Source organism: Bactrocera tryoni, unplaced genomic scaffold, assembly GCF_016617805.1.
Source record: "Bactrocera tryoni isolate S06 unplaced genomic scaffold, CSIRO_BtryS06_freeze2 scaffold_25, whole genome shotgun sequence".
NCBI classification, from domain to species: domain Eukaryota; kingdom Metazoa; phylum Arthropoda; class Insecta; order Diptera; family Tephritidae; genus Bactrocera; species Bactrocera tryoni.
Genome location: NW_024395977.1, coordinates 16,676,280 through 16,693,143, shown reverse-complemented (window position 1 = coordinate 16,693,143; position 16,864 = coordinate 16,676,280).

The following is a 16,864-nucleotide window of genomic DNA, read 5'->3' as shown; positions in this document are numbered from 1 at the left end:
CTATTAAGTCCAATTTCTATTTTCGGTGGTTAGCAATTCCAAAAGCCAAAAGGAATGCGAAAAAGAAAACAAAAAGAAAAAGAAAGGGGAAAACAACTGATGTCACCAACCACAACGGCAAAACAAAATTATAAGCTCGTTGTGCCTGTATTGCTGTTCCTAGGGGAAACAATCATACATTAAAAATAATTTCGCCGGGAAAAAATGTGAAGTGTAAAATAATTAAATATAAGATACAAAACTGTAATTACTCCTTCGGTTATAATTGCCCACTTGCGTCCGTCACCTAATTGTAACAGGGGAAAAAATTTAGCCAAGGCTGCCTCAAAAACTTGGAAGAAACTATGAGGAAACACTGGACCGCACAAAAACCACGTATACTTTATACAATGTTCGCACCACCTGTCATGTGACGACGCACATATGCTTTCTCATTCCCATTAAGCAACCATCCTGATCTATCTGCATCAGTTATGCATAATTTTGATGATGTTTATAAATTTAAAAAGTTTTATACAGCATCTACTAATAAATATTACGTGATTTTAACTATTCGTGAGGTTATGTCTGTTTACGAATTTGTGTAAAATTTTGTCAGTGTGTTCAGTAAGATTGGCCATTTTATAATGTAAAATTTGGTATAACGATTGGAAGTTGTCAAAATTTATTACACAAATTCAACTCATAACAGGTGTTTCGCAAATTCATTTCATCGAAATATTATTATCTCAGACGAGGTCTGTTTCTGGCTTAATGTCTTTGTCAACATAAAAAATTGTATCTTTTGGGGTAGCTAAATCCTCGTGTTTTCCATTTTTTATCAAATTTATTTAATTTTAGAGAGTCAAGAAACCCTATACCGATATTTGCGATTTTTCCCATACAATGTTTGGTATCCGTATTGGCTTTGTTCAAAAATCACTTCTTCTCCACTTCTATGTACATAGATTCGAAAAATCGACGAATTATACATAAGAAGCTTACACACGAACATTTGATCACCAACAAAACACCGCAAAGATGCGACTGTGGCAATACTCTACAATCTCAATCACTGAATCAGAGCAATTTACTTTAATCAAATCAAACCTACATATGTATTGTTTAAATCGTATTAACTCAAAAAATATTAATCAAATTTACTTATTCATAGAACAACTTAGATTAATCAACCAATTGTAATAATATTAAACTTACTTATAAGATAGGCGTCAAAGGCCGCCGTAGCTAGTACGCCATACTATCTTAGATATAATATTTTATAATGTGTCTAATAAATAATAATAATAATAATACAATATTCGTTGTATGGTGTTCTCAGTCTACTGGCTTATCTGTCAATAAGATAGCGATCTGTTAGCTCTACTAGTACTAGAGTTTTTATGGTATTATTTTTGAATCTCAAGAGTCTGCCCAACTCCATTGATACCTCGTTTGTCTGCCTGTTGAACAAGTCAGGTATATTCTATTGGTTTATGATATTTAGAATTTTGGGTGTAGCAACTTGTGTTAGTTTACAAAAAATAGGTCATAAGAAATTCCCTGTATTAATAAAGCATTGCTTTTTGTAGTAAAAATACTGTTGAAGCCAAGTTTTGGATTAAACGGCATTATGTGAACTCTGCGCGTCAAATTGCTTCGGCTTTCATTATACTATATTCTCCAGATCTGCCCTCCTGTTGCTATTACCTGTCCTCAGAACTTAAAATAATTCCCGCTGTTCAAATATCATTCAACATGCTTACTTATCAGCAAAGCCGAAATTATATTTATATATTAATATACATATGTCGGCGCACCCTAATAGTGTGTAAATATTGGTATGCGTATGTGAGTGTATGTGTATACAGTTTAGGGAATTTCATTAGAAGACTACCCAGGAAAACTTGCGTGACCGAAACTCCAATACATTTACACAATTTTTACTTGTCACTAACACTTCCTCACAAATCACAAATCTTTGAAATGAGTAAGAAGTCAATCTATTGTGTATTTTGTTTGTTTTATATTATAAGCTCTTCACTCAACAGATGGTAAGCAAAAATAAAACAAAAGAAGACAAACAAATTTTTTAGCTGTCACCGCTTATTGAAAACGATGGATGTGAAAGCGTACAGCATGATACCGTGAATTTGACGTTTGCTTGTTCGTTGCGAAAAATTGAATTCGAAGAAAAAAAGAATTCGGTTACAAACGCGTCGATAGTTGAGAATTGTGCAGATTGTGTTTGTGTTTCTTTAACTTTTGTGAATATTTTGTGTCTTCAAGATAATATTTGGAAAAAGGGTGAGTAAAACAAATACTAATTCAATATGAAACAAGTAAGGAAGGGCAAAGTTCGGGTGTCACCGAACATTTTATACTCTCGCATGATAAAGTGATAATCGAGATTTCATTATACGTCATTTACATATTTTTCAAATACCGTATTTGTGTAAAGTTTTATTCCGTTATCATCATTGGTTCCTAATGTATATATTATACAGAGAAGGCATCAGATGGAATTCAAAATAGCGTTATATTGGAAGAAGGCGTGGTTGTTAACCGATTTCACCCATATCGTACATGTCATCAGGGTGTTAATAAAATATTATATACCGAATTTCATTGAAATCGGTCTAGTAGTTCCTGAGATATGGTTTTTGGTCCATAAGTGGGCGAGGCCACGCCCATATTAAATTTAAAAAAAAAAGCCTGGATGCAGCTCTCTTCTGCCATTTCTTCCGTAAAATTTAGTGTTTCTGACGTTTTTTGTTAGTCGGTTAACGCACTTTTAGTGATTTTCAACATAACCTTTGTATGGGAGGTGTGCGCGGTTATTATGCGATTTCTTCAATTTTTAAACTGTATATGGAAATGCCTGAAGGAAACGACTCTGTAGAGTTTGGTTGACATAGCTATAGTAGTTTCCGAGATATGTACAAAAAACTAAGTAGGGGGCACTTTAATATCTTTATTTATGGCTTAGTTATGACACTTTATAGGTTTTCGGTTTCCGCCATTTTGTGGGCGTGGCAGTGGGCCGATTTTGCCCATCTTCGAACTTAATCTTCTTATGGAGCCAAGAAATACGTGTACCAAGTTTGATCATGATATCTCAATTTTTACTCAAGTTACAGCTTGCACGGACGGACAGACGGACGGACGGACAGACAGACATCCGGATTTCAACTCTACTCGTCATCCTGATCACTTTGGTATATATAACCCTATATCTGACTCTTTTAGTTTAAGGACTTACAAACAACCGTTATGTGAACAAAACTATAATATTCTCCTTAGCAACTTTGTCTCTGTAGGCATCATCTCTGTATAATACGAGTATAAACATTAGGAACCAATGATGATAGCGGAATAAAACTTTACAAAAATACGGTATTTGAAAAATATGTAAATGACGTATTATGAAATCTCGATTATCACTTTACCATGCGAGAGTATAAAATGTTCAATGACACCCGAACTTAGCCCTTCCTTACTTGTTATTTCCTTGTTATTGGACTCTGCAGCTTCCTCCGAAAGCTCTCCAATCGACACTAATGCAGCTCTATCACAGCAGAACCATGTTTTAAAACCTTGTGAACGGTTGCCGGCAAATAGTACCATGGATTTGCAGTTATCAGATCTTTAGCTGTATCCAGCGCGTAGAGTTTAAATTTCTCCGCATTGATTTTATACCCCGATGCCATGGCTTGCAATAATGTTGCACATCTGTGAATCAAACATTTATCAATTCCTGTGATTTCGGAACTCAAGGCTGCATTAGAAAAGAATTTTCTTGCGATATTTCCATCGTTGGACGATCCTCTACTCCATCTCTAGGTTTGTCCACTCTTATACCCATTTTTTCGCGAAATTCCGTCTGAATTTTGTTTTTTCTCTCCAATACTTTACTTTTCTTCTCTGTGTCTCTTACTTGCCACATTTCGACCTCTAGTTTATATGAGACATGTAAAAAGTATTCAAAGAAGCGTATGTATGAATGCAGTGGAGATAAGCAAAATTCATAAAATGTTGTGCGAACTTCTTAGCGGAAGATTCGCTGATCGCGTTGCACACTTTTCCATCTACCATAGTAAGGTGCAAGCTATGTGTAATAACTATTTTTCTATTAGATGCGGTTAATTGTGTTGACTTCAAAAGGCTAATTTTTTCCTTAAAATACTTCTCTTCTTTAGTCGATAGTTCGGTTGTCTCTTTCTTGAATTGAAATCTGATCGGTCTACAGTAACGAGTCGACGATGGTCGGGGGTTTTCCAAATTATTTGATCATCTATTTGCGAAACTAGTTGGAGAGGTACGTATGATGTTACAAAAAAGCTTCTATCGTTCAAATCACTGGATGAAAACTTTTGCTTATACTCGCTATGCTCCGTACTTCCGTCAAAGCCCCATTTTCCAATTAAAGTTAGATTGCTAACTGCATTCTCAGGAATAGTTTCAATTAAGTTGGTCTGAAGCTCTATTATACTAGATGCTGTACTGTTAAGTAAGCTCTGCAATTCGACTTCCGCATGAGATTCGTCTACAAAAATATTGTCTGCGTATCTACTTTTTTTTGAATTTTGTATTTTTTGATAGCTTGGAAACAAATCAAAGGAAATTTTGCTGTTCACAAAATTTCTTATCAGCAAATACTGGTGTTTCGACATAGAGGTCTCCATTAAGAGTGAAATAACTTCAATGGGATCTGCTGGCAGAATCTCTTGATTCTGATGTTCATTGCGTAGAGCAGAAACAGCGGACTCATCTATTTCACTCAGTTGAGCTATACGACGTCGCTTAGTTCTCGTTGAAGAGTCAGCACAATCCAGTTGAGGACGGCCACGATGAGTACTTTCCTCCATCTGCTGCGATTTACACTGCGTGCGTTTTAACAAAATCGATTCCTCTTTATTCAGCCAACCAGATTGGTATTGAAGAACTGAAGATTTTTTGCGTTTATAAATCTTCCAAAAAGTTGAAATTGTTTTACAGATGTTCTCAACTTTTTTCGACAGATCGCTCAACTCTGTAATGTAGCCGTTGTTTTGAATATTCCCCTGCACAACTGAAATCAGTTTCGTCAGTTTTTCTGGTTTGGTTCCGTGTTCTGTGCATCATATATTAAAAATATGCAGGCGTGTAAACACACACTTATGGGAAGAACCTACATCAAAAATTATTCAAAGGATACATAAACAAAATTTAGATATGTATTTATTTATTAACAGTTTTGCAAAAATATACACAGCTACAAAAGACGAAGACAGACCAACACAGCACAATAGACAAAAGGACAACTTAAACGGCCTTAGTATTTTTACGATTATACAGACATCTGCACATTTCTGCAGATAAGTTTAACACATTCAAACCTTAAAAGTAAGACAAACACAATGACATACAAACCAATTTCTGGATTTTCTTGAAACACAACTAAAACTTCAACTAAACATAAAAAAGACGTTCACAAAATACACAAAATAGATACTATCGATAAAATTAGTTTTTCATGAAATACTTTACAAGGATGCTAATTATTAACATCTCGATTTAAAGTTAATATCTTCAACTTCAAAATGCATTTTAAATAATCCAATTCCGAGCACTCTAGCAAACGTTTGATCTCTTTGAAGTTCGATTTTAATTTGACAACATCACTCTGCGCGCATCTGCGTTGCGAAAATGAGCACGTGTTCACGCTTTCAATGCTGTTTTTAGAAAGTCCCGCTAGGTTTTCAGAAAAATGCGGTATGGTTTAAAGAAGATTGGACATTTAAGAGACAATTGGTTTACATTTTGTTTCAATCATGTGTGGTTGATTTTTTTGTTTTTGGCCTCTGACGGATCCACTGTGCAATGGTACATGTTCATACTGCTTTTAGTATGGTTCCCATACAACTCGTAAATTTTTTCCATTATTGGTCATCAGCCCATCATACAACGTCCGGTGTGTTTGGCGTGGGTACCTGATGACGATAGCCTTATCTCACGGCGTTTAAAAGCACAGCAGATTAGATCAATCCGTTGATCAGTGCAGGCATTTTCAGTACCAATTGGAAGCGTGGAATGGACACACTAACAACCTTGAAAGAGTTTGAGGCCCATCTAAAATCTTTGGTGTACTTTGGGTCTGGCACCCTGTTGCAATGTAACTTCATATTCAACTGACCACAACCACCACGATACTGTCCGAGGGGCCAGTCCGCATGAGCAGATTGGGACTCCAAGTGCTTCTGCTCCCCTTGATACCAGAACTAAGCATATGGTCAGACCTTGTAGCCGAAACTAATACCAATTCAGTTTCAATACTGTCCGGGACTGGTGACCAGAGGTTAGACCCCATTCACGCATCCCATACACACACCACTCCTACAAAACCTAACCCTAATTCCCAGTTAAGCGCCTTAACTGCTCGGCATACCATCTCCACTAGATCTCACCACTAACCGAGTATCTCGGGTATTCTGCTATTATATGCACCCAACCCTCTAGCCCCTCCCCACAAAAACTACCCTACTTATCAGATAGATGCCTTTGATGAAACCCAGATTCGGACAAAATCATAAGTCACTCGGCCGTTAGGACTATTGACTTGCATAGCATCCGATGAGACGGTACGACATACAGGCAAACAGGCAAGCGTACATCAACGCTGAATGAGAGGAGTTTTTGGGACCCGAAGACCGTCGTAGCTGCTTCCCATGGTGCGAACAGCACGACGTCCAAGAGCTCAATCACTCCTCAAAATGCGTCGCATTTTGTCTACGGTTGCTTGCAGTCGCTCCTACACGTTTATCAAGTAGGGCGTGAAACACATTATTTCACTCCCCCGTTCATTCGGACAATCGGTGCACGAATCGGCGACAATCTGTCCTTCAGAACGTTTTTTTTTCCATTCACCTAAGCCCCAAGAATTTGGAATGTCTAAGAAATGTCCTCACGCCCGCTCTAACTTAGACCGCGAGCGACCTTCGGCCAGAAGTAAAATGTCTTCTGCATATGCAAATCACTTACAGAGTGGGCCAAACTGCCCAAGCAGATAGTCCATCAAAAGATTCCAAACATATGTACCACAAATGGAAGCCTGCAGGCAGCCACGAACCACCCCAATCTCGACACTCTCATTGATGCCGACTAGAAAAGCCTTTCTGTCCGAAAAATAACTCCGCCAAAGAGTAATTTCTGAACAGTCAAGCTCTTCCATCCGTTGCACCCTTCGATCCCAGCTTAGTTGGTCAAACGCTTCCTTGAAGTCAACTAATATGCCAATGACAAACTTGGTGACATTTTTCCTGAACCCAAACTGCCTATCCGAGCGCATACCCCGCGTTAGCTCCTGAAGCTGTTGCACCATAACTCTTTCCAGCAATTTTCGAAGTACTGGTAGGAGACTGCTACCCCGAAAAGAACGAGATTCGTCCCTGATCTTAACCATGAAACTTTCGCACCTCCTAAGAACCCTATCATTTATCCCCCAAACTACCACGTTAAGACGAGCTATTTGCTCGTCCATATTTGTTTCAGGCAATACCATACCTCGAGGGAGGGGATGAAGGTGTAACCATGATTTTTATCAAGCGTCACGTCACTCACGCCCGAAGGTTCATCGAACGTATAACATTCGATCGGCTCGTTCACAATATACAGGCTATTGGCTACCACCCTTTCGCTTAAAACCTCGCCTCGATTGTGACTTTGGTATCCAGACGAATTTCGGTATACCTCACCAAACCACATCGAAAACGAGACAGTCGCATCAAGCCCAAGGATAAATGAGATACGACTCGCAAGTAGTAGTAGCTGATCCTTGTAGTCCAGGTAGGACTCTAGGGGCTCGCTATACTTGCAATACAAACAAGCGGCAACTATCCTACCGAATTTCCTTTCTATCGGAACACAGCAACAAATATACCGAGTTGTGAAGAATTCACAACTACGTAATCAAAGATGGGTTCACTCAAAATTATTGCGATATTAGCCCTAAGATTCGTGAACATCTTAAAACTCCCAGAAAGACCCCGAACCACACCATAGGGCTCCTGGAACAAGGCAATACCACACTACCGGCCTCCAGGAAAGCGGACATCACTTTTTCCGTACCCTCCAGGCCGCGATTGGCCCTACCATCAGGGATACCTTCAACTTCCAGGGCTGACTTTGCGCACCGCGAAGGACACACCTCCTTTACGGTCTTTTTAATACCTTCCTTAGAGAAGGTTTTAGGCCCCTTACTCCTGACCACAACCGACCTGGTCTCCCCAAGCTTCGGCGTCAGCTGAGTAATTCACGCCGTGATGATACCTCAAGGCTATTAGCCTTCTTTGCCGATCCGGACGGCAAGTCTGCTGCGATCTGCCCGCGGAAAGTTGGCTCATGACGGCCCGTTTTGGGGTGCGAAGCAGCATAGTGTGGTGAAGCCGGTTGCACAGTTAGCAGAGGGTGACTGACGTACACTCCTGCGTGTTGTGTGCCGTCGCCAAACAATTTAAGCAGTGTCCCTGAGCCTGAGCAACATTTTGGCGTTGTATGTGCTGCATGCCTCGGAAAATGCTGCAATGCTGTAGCCGATGAGAGCGCCGACGCAGTGGACATCGGCTGCGCGGAGGATCCGCGGCCGGCGTTGAGGAGGGTGGTAGTGGTCGTGTGCCCCTACGAACGGCAGTTGCAGGAGGCGTTGCCGCTGGGCTTTGTGGCGCTGGAGCTGCCCCAGCGCGTGGCACAGTAATGGTGGACCTCTCAGTTGGCGTTGGCACGCTGGGCATATCCACATCCATATTGATCTGTATGAAGAAGTTATTATAATTACAAATTTGTTGCATGAAAAGTCATATGGCGATTGTGCCACGGTATGTGGGAAGAATGGGTCGTAATGTAGATCGACCATTACAGTTAGGTTTGATTTTTATATCTGATTTCGTTAATATATGGTAGAAAACATAGTTTCACGAGCGGTCCTGTTAACATGCCGCTTTGGGTGCGGAGATCGGAACCGTAGTGTAGTTTTTCTATGCGGCCAAGCCGCCATTCAGTAGAGGGTAGACAGCCATCATGGATGGTGACATAATCTCCAAGCTTTCTTCCATCGTGATGGAAATTTTTGATTATTTCCCTTCGATTTAATAAGGATAGCGACCACTCGCCTGGCTCAGGTGTGGCCAGAAAGGGTGCTCCTTTGAATTGATTTTAGAAAATGCCCTGGGGTGAGGGCTGTGAAGTCAAAGGGACCTTGCGAGAGGATTGTGAGTGGCTCGGAATTGAGAACGGCTTCAATTCGCAATAACAGTGTGGTGAACTGTTCATAATTAAATTTGTAGTTTCCAGCTACCTTTTTGAGGTGGGATTTAAAGCTTTTTACAGCTGATTCTCATAAACCAGCCATATGAGGAGCGCTGGTGAGACTTTTTTGATAAAATCCACAAACTCCTTTTCAGTGGCTCCTTGGGCTCCCATGAAGGTTTTACCATTATCGCTCATCAGTTTTGATGAGAAGCCGCGTCGCCCGACGAAGCGAGCGTATGCCGCGAGAAAAGCCCCCTTTGTTAGATTCGTACATAGCTCGAGGTCCACTGCTTTTGTCGTAAAACAGACAAAGACAGCCACAAAGCCTTTCATTAGAGTGGGGGACCTTAGCATGAACGCCGTTATCTGAAAAGTCCCAGCAAATTCGACGCCTATAATTGTGAAAGGCAGAGCGAAGTTGCAGCGTTCCGGTGGAAGTACTGCCATAGTCTGTGTTCGCAACTTCTGCTGTGCAGAGGCAGATCTGGCAAATGAAAATGCATTTCTTTATTTGGAGCTTAAGACGGGGAATATATGTAGAACTCTTGGTGGACTATATGCTGCATTACTCGATGTTCAAGAATGACTAAGTGGGTATAACTGAGGAGGTGGGATCTTGAGTTAGCAAGCCTACCATTCGCACGAAGCAGACCTTTCGTGTCCAAGAATGGGTTAATAACCAAGAGTCTGAAGTAGCGCATTTGAGTGGATGCGATTAATGCGACCTTTGCCTTTTGGAGTTTTAGGTGCGTCAATTCTGGGAGATTCTGGGTGAGTTCCCTTAACTTTATTTTTGACTCGCTCTATGAACTTTAGCATATAGGCGATAATTCGAAGGGCACGAGGGAACGATGAAAATCGCTCAAAGATCTCACTATCATCCAGTGTTGCGTGAAAGCAGTCAATTTTTCGAATTTCTGGGGCAATAATGTTGCGCATGGGTGATTTTGGCCATGAATCGGGAGATTATTTTAACCATAGGGAACCATTCCAAAAGAGGGTGGTGGTGGCAAGGTGCAGCAGCTTGCACCCTCTTGTATCGGCAGGATTGTTAGCACTGGCGACGTGTCGCCAAGTGGCTGACCCCACTAGGTCAAGTATTTGTGACGTACGATTAGATATGTACGTCTTTCATTCCAGGCTGGAACTATTTCAGAATCGGACCAGAGATTCAATCTGTATTTCTTCATGTTTAAGTGGGTCTGCACCAAGGAAACTAATGGGACCACTTTTCTAAACGGGGTGGTTTTACTTGTTCGACCCGGTCCCATCCAGCCATAATTCTTGTATAATGATTTTAGCTTGTATCATAATTGGCGAAAGCTATCCTGCCAGGTCGAAAAGATAGTGACTCTCTGGTATATGAAAACTGGTCAAATATCGCATTCCATTGAATCCCCAGATTCTTTGTTGTACTTTCCTTTTCGAATTTCAGGAAATTAGTGTCCAACAAGTTTTATTTCGGTATATTTTTTTACTATATCTGTGTGTGTGTGTACTTTTTCAGTGAAAACCCTGCGGTTTTGAGGGCTCTTATAACTTATGATAAGGATTCGTATGCTTGTGGAAGACTGTGACTTCCAGACAAAATGTCGTCAACATTTGTTTTCTGAAAATAGTTCCTTGAAAATCTTTATGGTCTTTATGTACGACTATTTGTCTATACACTTTCTCGACGTTCCCGTTGAATACGTATTTGAAGATACGCCAATTTAAGATAAGCAGCATTAGGTCTGGCTGAAGCGTGGGTCCCGTCAATAAATAGAGTGTCATTTAGGGAATTTCCCGAACTGGTGGATTTTGATGCATTGAAGACAACTCTTACCTTTCTGGTTTTTTTGTCTGGCTTTACTATTGCATGATGTGGCAAATAAAACGAGTAGTATTTACTTTTAAGTAGAGTTTTTTTCCATACTTAAAAACTGTTGGATAGCAGAGGTGCGGAAATGACCTAAGGCGAATGTGTCGGGAAATTTTGGCTTTAGTGGTAGTCGTACGACGTACCGGCCATCATCTGATCGAGTAGTTGTGGTTTTGTAAAAATTCTCACAATACCGATCTTCAGGGGTTTTGATTGATACGGGGGGAGTTCGTATAACTCACAAAAAATTCTTTATTGCGAATTGTGGTATTCGTTGGAGATTTCGTCAACTTGAGTTGTCATCGTGCCAACTGGTCGCAACTAGTCCACTTAGGACCCTTAATGAAATGGTATTTTTCGCCAGAAGTGTTTTTGCAATTTTCTCAATACCTTCGAGTAATACCTGTGGTATGAGATCGCTGCCTAATAGAATTTCTATTTGAGCGGGAGTGTTGCAGTTGGGGTCTGCTAACTTAAGGATCACACCAATTTGCTAATGCTTGCTATTTATATGATAGCTTAGAAGCATGTTTGTTAGTTGCGGTAAGACAATAATTTCTGCTTGAATGCCCTTATCCTACAGATTTTATTGGAGTTTTGAACTACTCTTCCGCCTATTCCGTAATTTCAAAATTGGCTAATTTTGTAGGCTGTTGTAGCCTATTTTGTGCCCTAGACGCTATAAATGATCGTTGTGATCCTTGGTCTATTAAGGCCCTGAGTTTAAACAGTTCTCCTCGGTGTTCTATGGAGACGACTGCTGTGGGTAGTAGTACCCTACTGTGGTTTTCGCTATGTAGCGTTTGGGTTTTTAACGCCTTTGAGCAGCATGGTGCTTCTTGGCAGTTTTCTGTATTTATTGTTGCAACTAAACCTGTTGCTCTTTTTACGTTTGCGCTGTTTGGGGGTGAGCTGGAAAAATTGGTAATATGCAACATCGAATGATGTCGCTTATGGCAATAATCGCAATTAAACCTGTTGCTCTTTTTACGTTTGCGCTGTTTGGGGGTGAGCTGGAAAAATTGGTAATATGCAACATCGAATGATGTCGCTTATGGCAATAAACGCAATTAAATTTTCTATCACAATCTTATCTTTTTGACTTTACACAATTGTTTCGTTCAATGGTGTTTAATTTTTGCAGGACGTTGTTTGTACTGTTCACATGTGAACGTTTGATTTTTGAAGAAGCTTCTATTTGAATTGTTGTTGCTACTGGCTTGGGGTCTTTGGAAGCTTCTAGTAAGGTCATGGGAAATACGTTTGGGTTTAATTATCCTTTTATCAACTCTTTCTGCAATTTTATACTGGGTAGTTAGGAAATCTTTCATTTGCTGCCACGTGGGGCTCTTTTCCTTGGGGAGAGAGATTTCTCCCAAAGCAATAACGATTTTTCTGGTAATGCGGCGGCGCATGTATATACCAAAATGTCTGTGGGAACGTTTTGTGTCGCTAAAGCCGACAAACAGTTGGAATCAGTGGACTGAAGTTTCATATATTCTTTACTTGTTTCCTTTTGAATTTTGGGCAAGTTCATTAATATCGTTATTTGCTTATCTACCAGTATTCGTTCGTTTTCGTACTTTGATTTCAGAGCTTCTCAAGCCATATGCAAATTGTCGTCATTTAATGCGAACTGTTTTACGATGACGCCTGCTTGACCTTTTGTTTTGTATCTGAGGTGATACAACTTTTGATCATTTGATAATTTTGGATGGTTTATGTAAACGGCTGTGAACTTGTCCCGGAAGGACGGCCATTGTTCATAACCACCATGGAAAATTTCAGTGTCACATGCGAGCACCTTGAGGTGGATACTTGCCTCTTGCTTTTGAATTTGTGACAGCTCTACTCTCGGAGGTGGAGTGGGTGCAATTGCTTTAATTAATTTTAACTGTTCAAATATCATTGTTTTTGTATCTTCGAACTGATCTTAGCAGTTTCCATATTTGGCGTAGGCCAAGGCCTTAAAATTTTCTGGTAGATCTGAGTCATCAGATTCTACTATTGCGTCATAAGAAGCTTGGAGGCTTATCCAAAAATTGTCGAGATTTTCCCTTTTGATTTCTAATGCCGATTCAAAGTTGTACTTAATAGGTGAAGATGAAAACCGAGTGCAGTATTTTATTAGACTGTCACTCTCAGCAATGAATTTATTGCATGTTATGTCTTTCCCTCTTTTTGTTTCGTAGCACCTTGCTTCGAACGTGTAGCTTCTGCAGGTGTACATGGACTTTTTTCGTTAGAAATCATCTTTGGGAACTTCAGCAGCTCAGTTGGCTTAAGTTCTTTTGAGCCTATGCTTATTTAAAAGATGAAATGAATAAATCAAAATGGTTCAGTAAAACCTGAATAGTAGAAGTATATAAATGGTTTCGTACAATGTATGTAATATATAATATGTCGAAAAAGGACTCTTTTGTAAGTAGAGATGCAAAGAAAATCGATAAAACTGTATTGTTTTTTTTAATATACTAAAATTACTTGTTGAATTCTAAGGTAGATTTCGTATATGTATGGTTGGACGAGAACCCTTTTATGTAAATAGGAGTTTTGAATTAAATTAATAAACAAAAACGCTTTTAATTGCCGTATGCTTATGTATACCGAAAACTCTTTGAAGTGAAATAAGAGTTGTTTTTCCGAGTATTCAATTTATATTAAATTATTTTTTATTAACCGCAACAAATTTGTGTATATAAGTTAACGATAGCCTCCGCATAGAAACCTTACCCTAACTGTAAATAAAATTGAATCTTTGCACTTTGCAATTACATTGTCTCATAAATTGGAAATATAATTAACGTTTTTGATTATTTAAGAATTCGATATGCTTTTTCCGTTCTGACTCCAAAAATCCATCATTATCGAAACAATATCGCTCGCCCTCACAAGAAGGCATAACAATAACAATCGTAAAGAAAACAGAACGCTTAACGTTCTGCTGGAATTTGCTGTCGCAGCTAAAATTGTAATTAACTCTTTGTTCTGGATTTAATCAAGCTGATGCTTACACTTCAGCTTTAACTTTATGTAAATAAAACCAAAATGTATATATATTGATATTTCTGAAATAAAGACTTCATTTGTATCTTGCAATCCACTAGAACCACACGTGTTCTCATTTCATCCGCGCGTTCGCGGATATAAAATATATATTTTTTTAAAATTCCCTCCTTGCGGGAATTATTTGGCGCCCAACGTGGGGCACGAATTCAAAAAAAAGTGCCTAATAAACAAAAAAAGCTAAGTTAAAATTATATGGTTTAGCACGAAGTCAAATGTGAAGAAAATAAAAAGTGAAGTAAAAATTATATTAAAAATTGTCTTGTAAAGAAATAGTTTAGCACGAAGTCAAAAGTGCCTTCAAAAAGTGAAGAAAAGTAAAAAGTGAAGTAAAAATTATATGAAAAATTGTCTTGTAAAGAAATAGTTTAACACGAAGTCAAAAGTGCCTACTAAAGTGAAAAAAAGCATAATTACACAAATTTTTGAAAAGCTATTTGTACCTACCAAAGATTTAGAAGAATAACAGTGACCAAAAAAGTATAAGTGAAAAACTTTCACCAAAAACATAACTGTGTGAACAAGAACAAGCAACGAAGTTTGGAAAAATTTTTAATTCATAATTAAAATAATTAATTAATTCGAGCTTTCAATCTAAACGGACGCGTTTTCATGCGCTCCGAAGAAACTTTCGAAAAAAACAAAAATAAAAATAAAACCAAATAAACAAATATTAAAAAACAGTGCATTAAGTGCAAGCGTTGGCCAATAACGCCGAAAGTGCAAATCAAAACATAAAAAATCATAAATTGTTTACAAACAATAAACATAATAAAATAACAAATAATAAGTGGGAAATAAAACAAACAAAAATACAATAGCATGAGCGCAGCGGAGCCCCACCAACACGGCCGTAGGCATTCTCTGAATGCCTACTTCAGCTTTGTCCAGCCTGCGAGTTCAGCTCCTACCAACAAACAAGGCAACGGTGAGAAGGATGAGTCATCGCAGCGATCAACTGAGCAGCACCATAAGCAGAGCTTACAAAAAGCAAAAGCAGAAGAGAACGGCAGTCAACAACGGCCAGCAGCAAACGTGATCACACCAACAACTAAGCAGGTACCAGCAAGTACGCAGGCAGCGAAGAACAACATAAAGCAAGGTGAGAATGTACCAATAAAAAAAGGCCAGTCTGTACAAACTGGCATTGACCGCTACATTAATATAAAAAGGAAATTAAGTCCTTCAAAGTCAGCGGTGAATCCCAAGAAATTTCAAGGCGGTACACCAATCAAGAATAAACCGGAGGTTTTAAATGGCAATCGATTTGCCTTACTAAGCAATGGATCAGACGACGATGCGAAGGGTACCACCACAGTCGTTAATGCCAAACCACCTCCAACATATTTGCGCGAACGTAGCAGTAATGCTCTCGTTGCTGAATTAAGTAAAATTGTAGGTAATAACAATTTCCATATAGTGCCTTTGAAAAAAGGCAATATAGATGAAACAAAAATTCAGTCCTACACTGTAAAAAGTTTTATGGACATAGTTAAATTTTTGTCAAATAAAAACAAAAATTATTATTCGTATCAACTGAAGAGCTCTAAGGGCCTAGTTGTTTGTAATCAAGGGTATAGAGTCCGCCGTAGACTTTAGTGAAGTCAAAGAAGCATTGGAAGAATGTGGTTTTGGAATTAAGACAGTTGTAAATATATTTAATAGAAATAAAGTACCACAGCCGATGTTTAAAATTGAATTGTTGCCAATTCGAATAAACTTAAAAAATGAGACCCATCCAATATATAATTTGGAAATATTTGCTTGTATCGTAGAGTAACTGTTGAAGAACCACATAAAAGAAACGGCCTGGTACAATATACTAACTGCCAAGAATATGGGCATACTAAATCATACTGCACTCTACGCAGTGTTTGAGTGGTATGTGGTGATTTACATCCGACTTCCAAATGCATCCTTAAGAAAGAAGAATTAAATAAAAAAATGCAGCAATGGCGGAGGAAATCATACTGCTAACTACAGAGGTTGCCCTGTATATAAAGATTTGAAATCGAAGTTGTCACAGGGCATTCAAGCACGTCGTAACCAAATGTTACAAACACCCCGTAATGAAATTATAGCAAGCTCAGAAAAAAGTTACAAATCCTATTACTTCTAACAATAATAATATGCAAGGAAGCTATGCAAATGTGGTGAAAGGCAACACTGTGCAAATGCAACTGCCGCAAAATCCTCCAAATGGAGGTATTGAAACTATGATTATAAATCTTACACAGTGTATGACACAATTTATGTCTACTATGCAAAACATGATCCAAGATTTAATAAAATCACAAAATCAAATGCTGCAAAATTTATTAAGTAAAAAATGAGCTTACTAAATATCTGTATATGGAATGCTAACGGTGTTAACCAACATAAATTAGAGATTATCAGATTTCTGTCTGAAAAGAATATAGATGTAATGCTTATTTCAGAAACTTATCTAACAAATAAAAATAATTTCAATATACCGGGATTTAGACTTTATGTTACAAATCATCCGGATGGTAAAGCGCATGGTGGCACGGCAGTGTTGATTAGAAATCGTTTAAACCACTATGCTCTAGAATCTCATGCTACACCACAGAGACAAGCTACAACAATATCACTAAAAAATCGAGGTTGTGACTTAAACCTTGCGGCTACATACTGTCCACCTCGGTTTAAAAT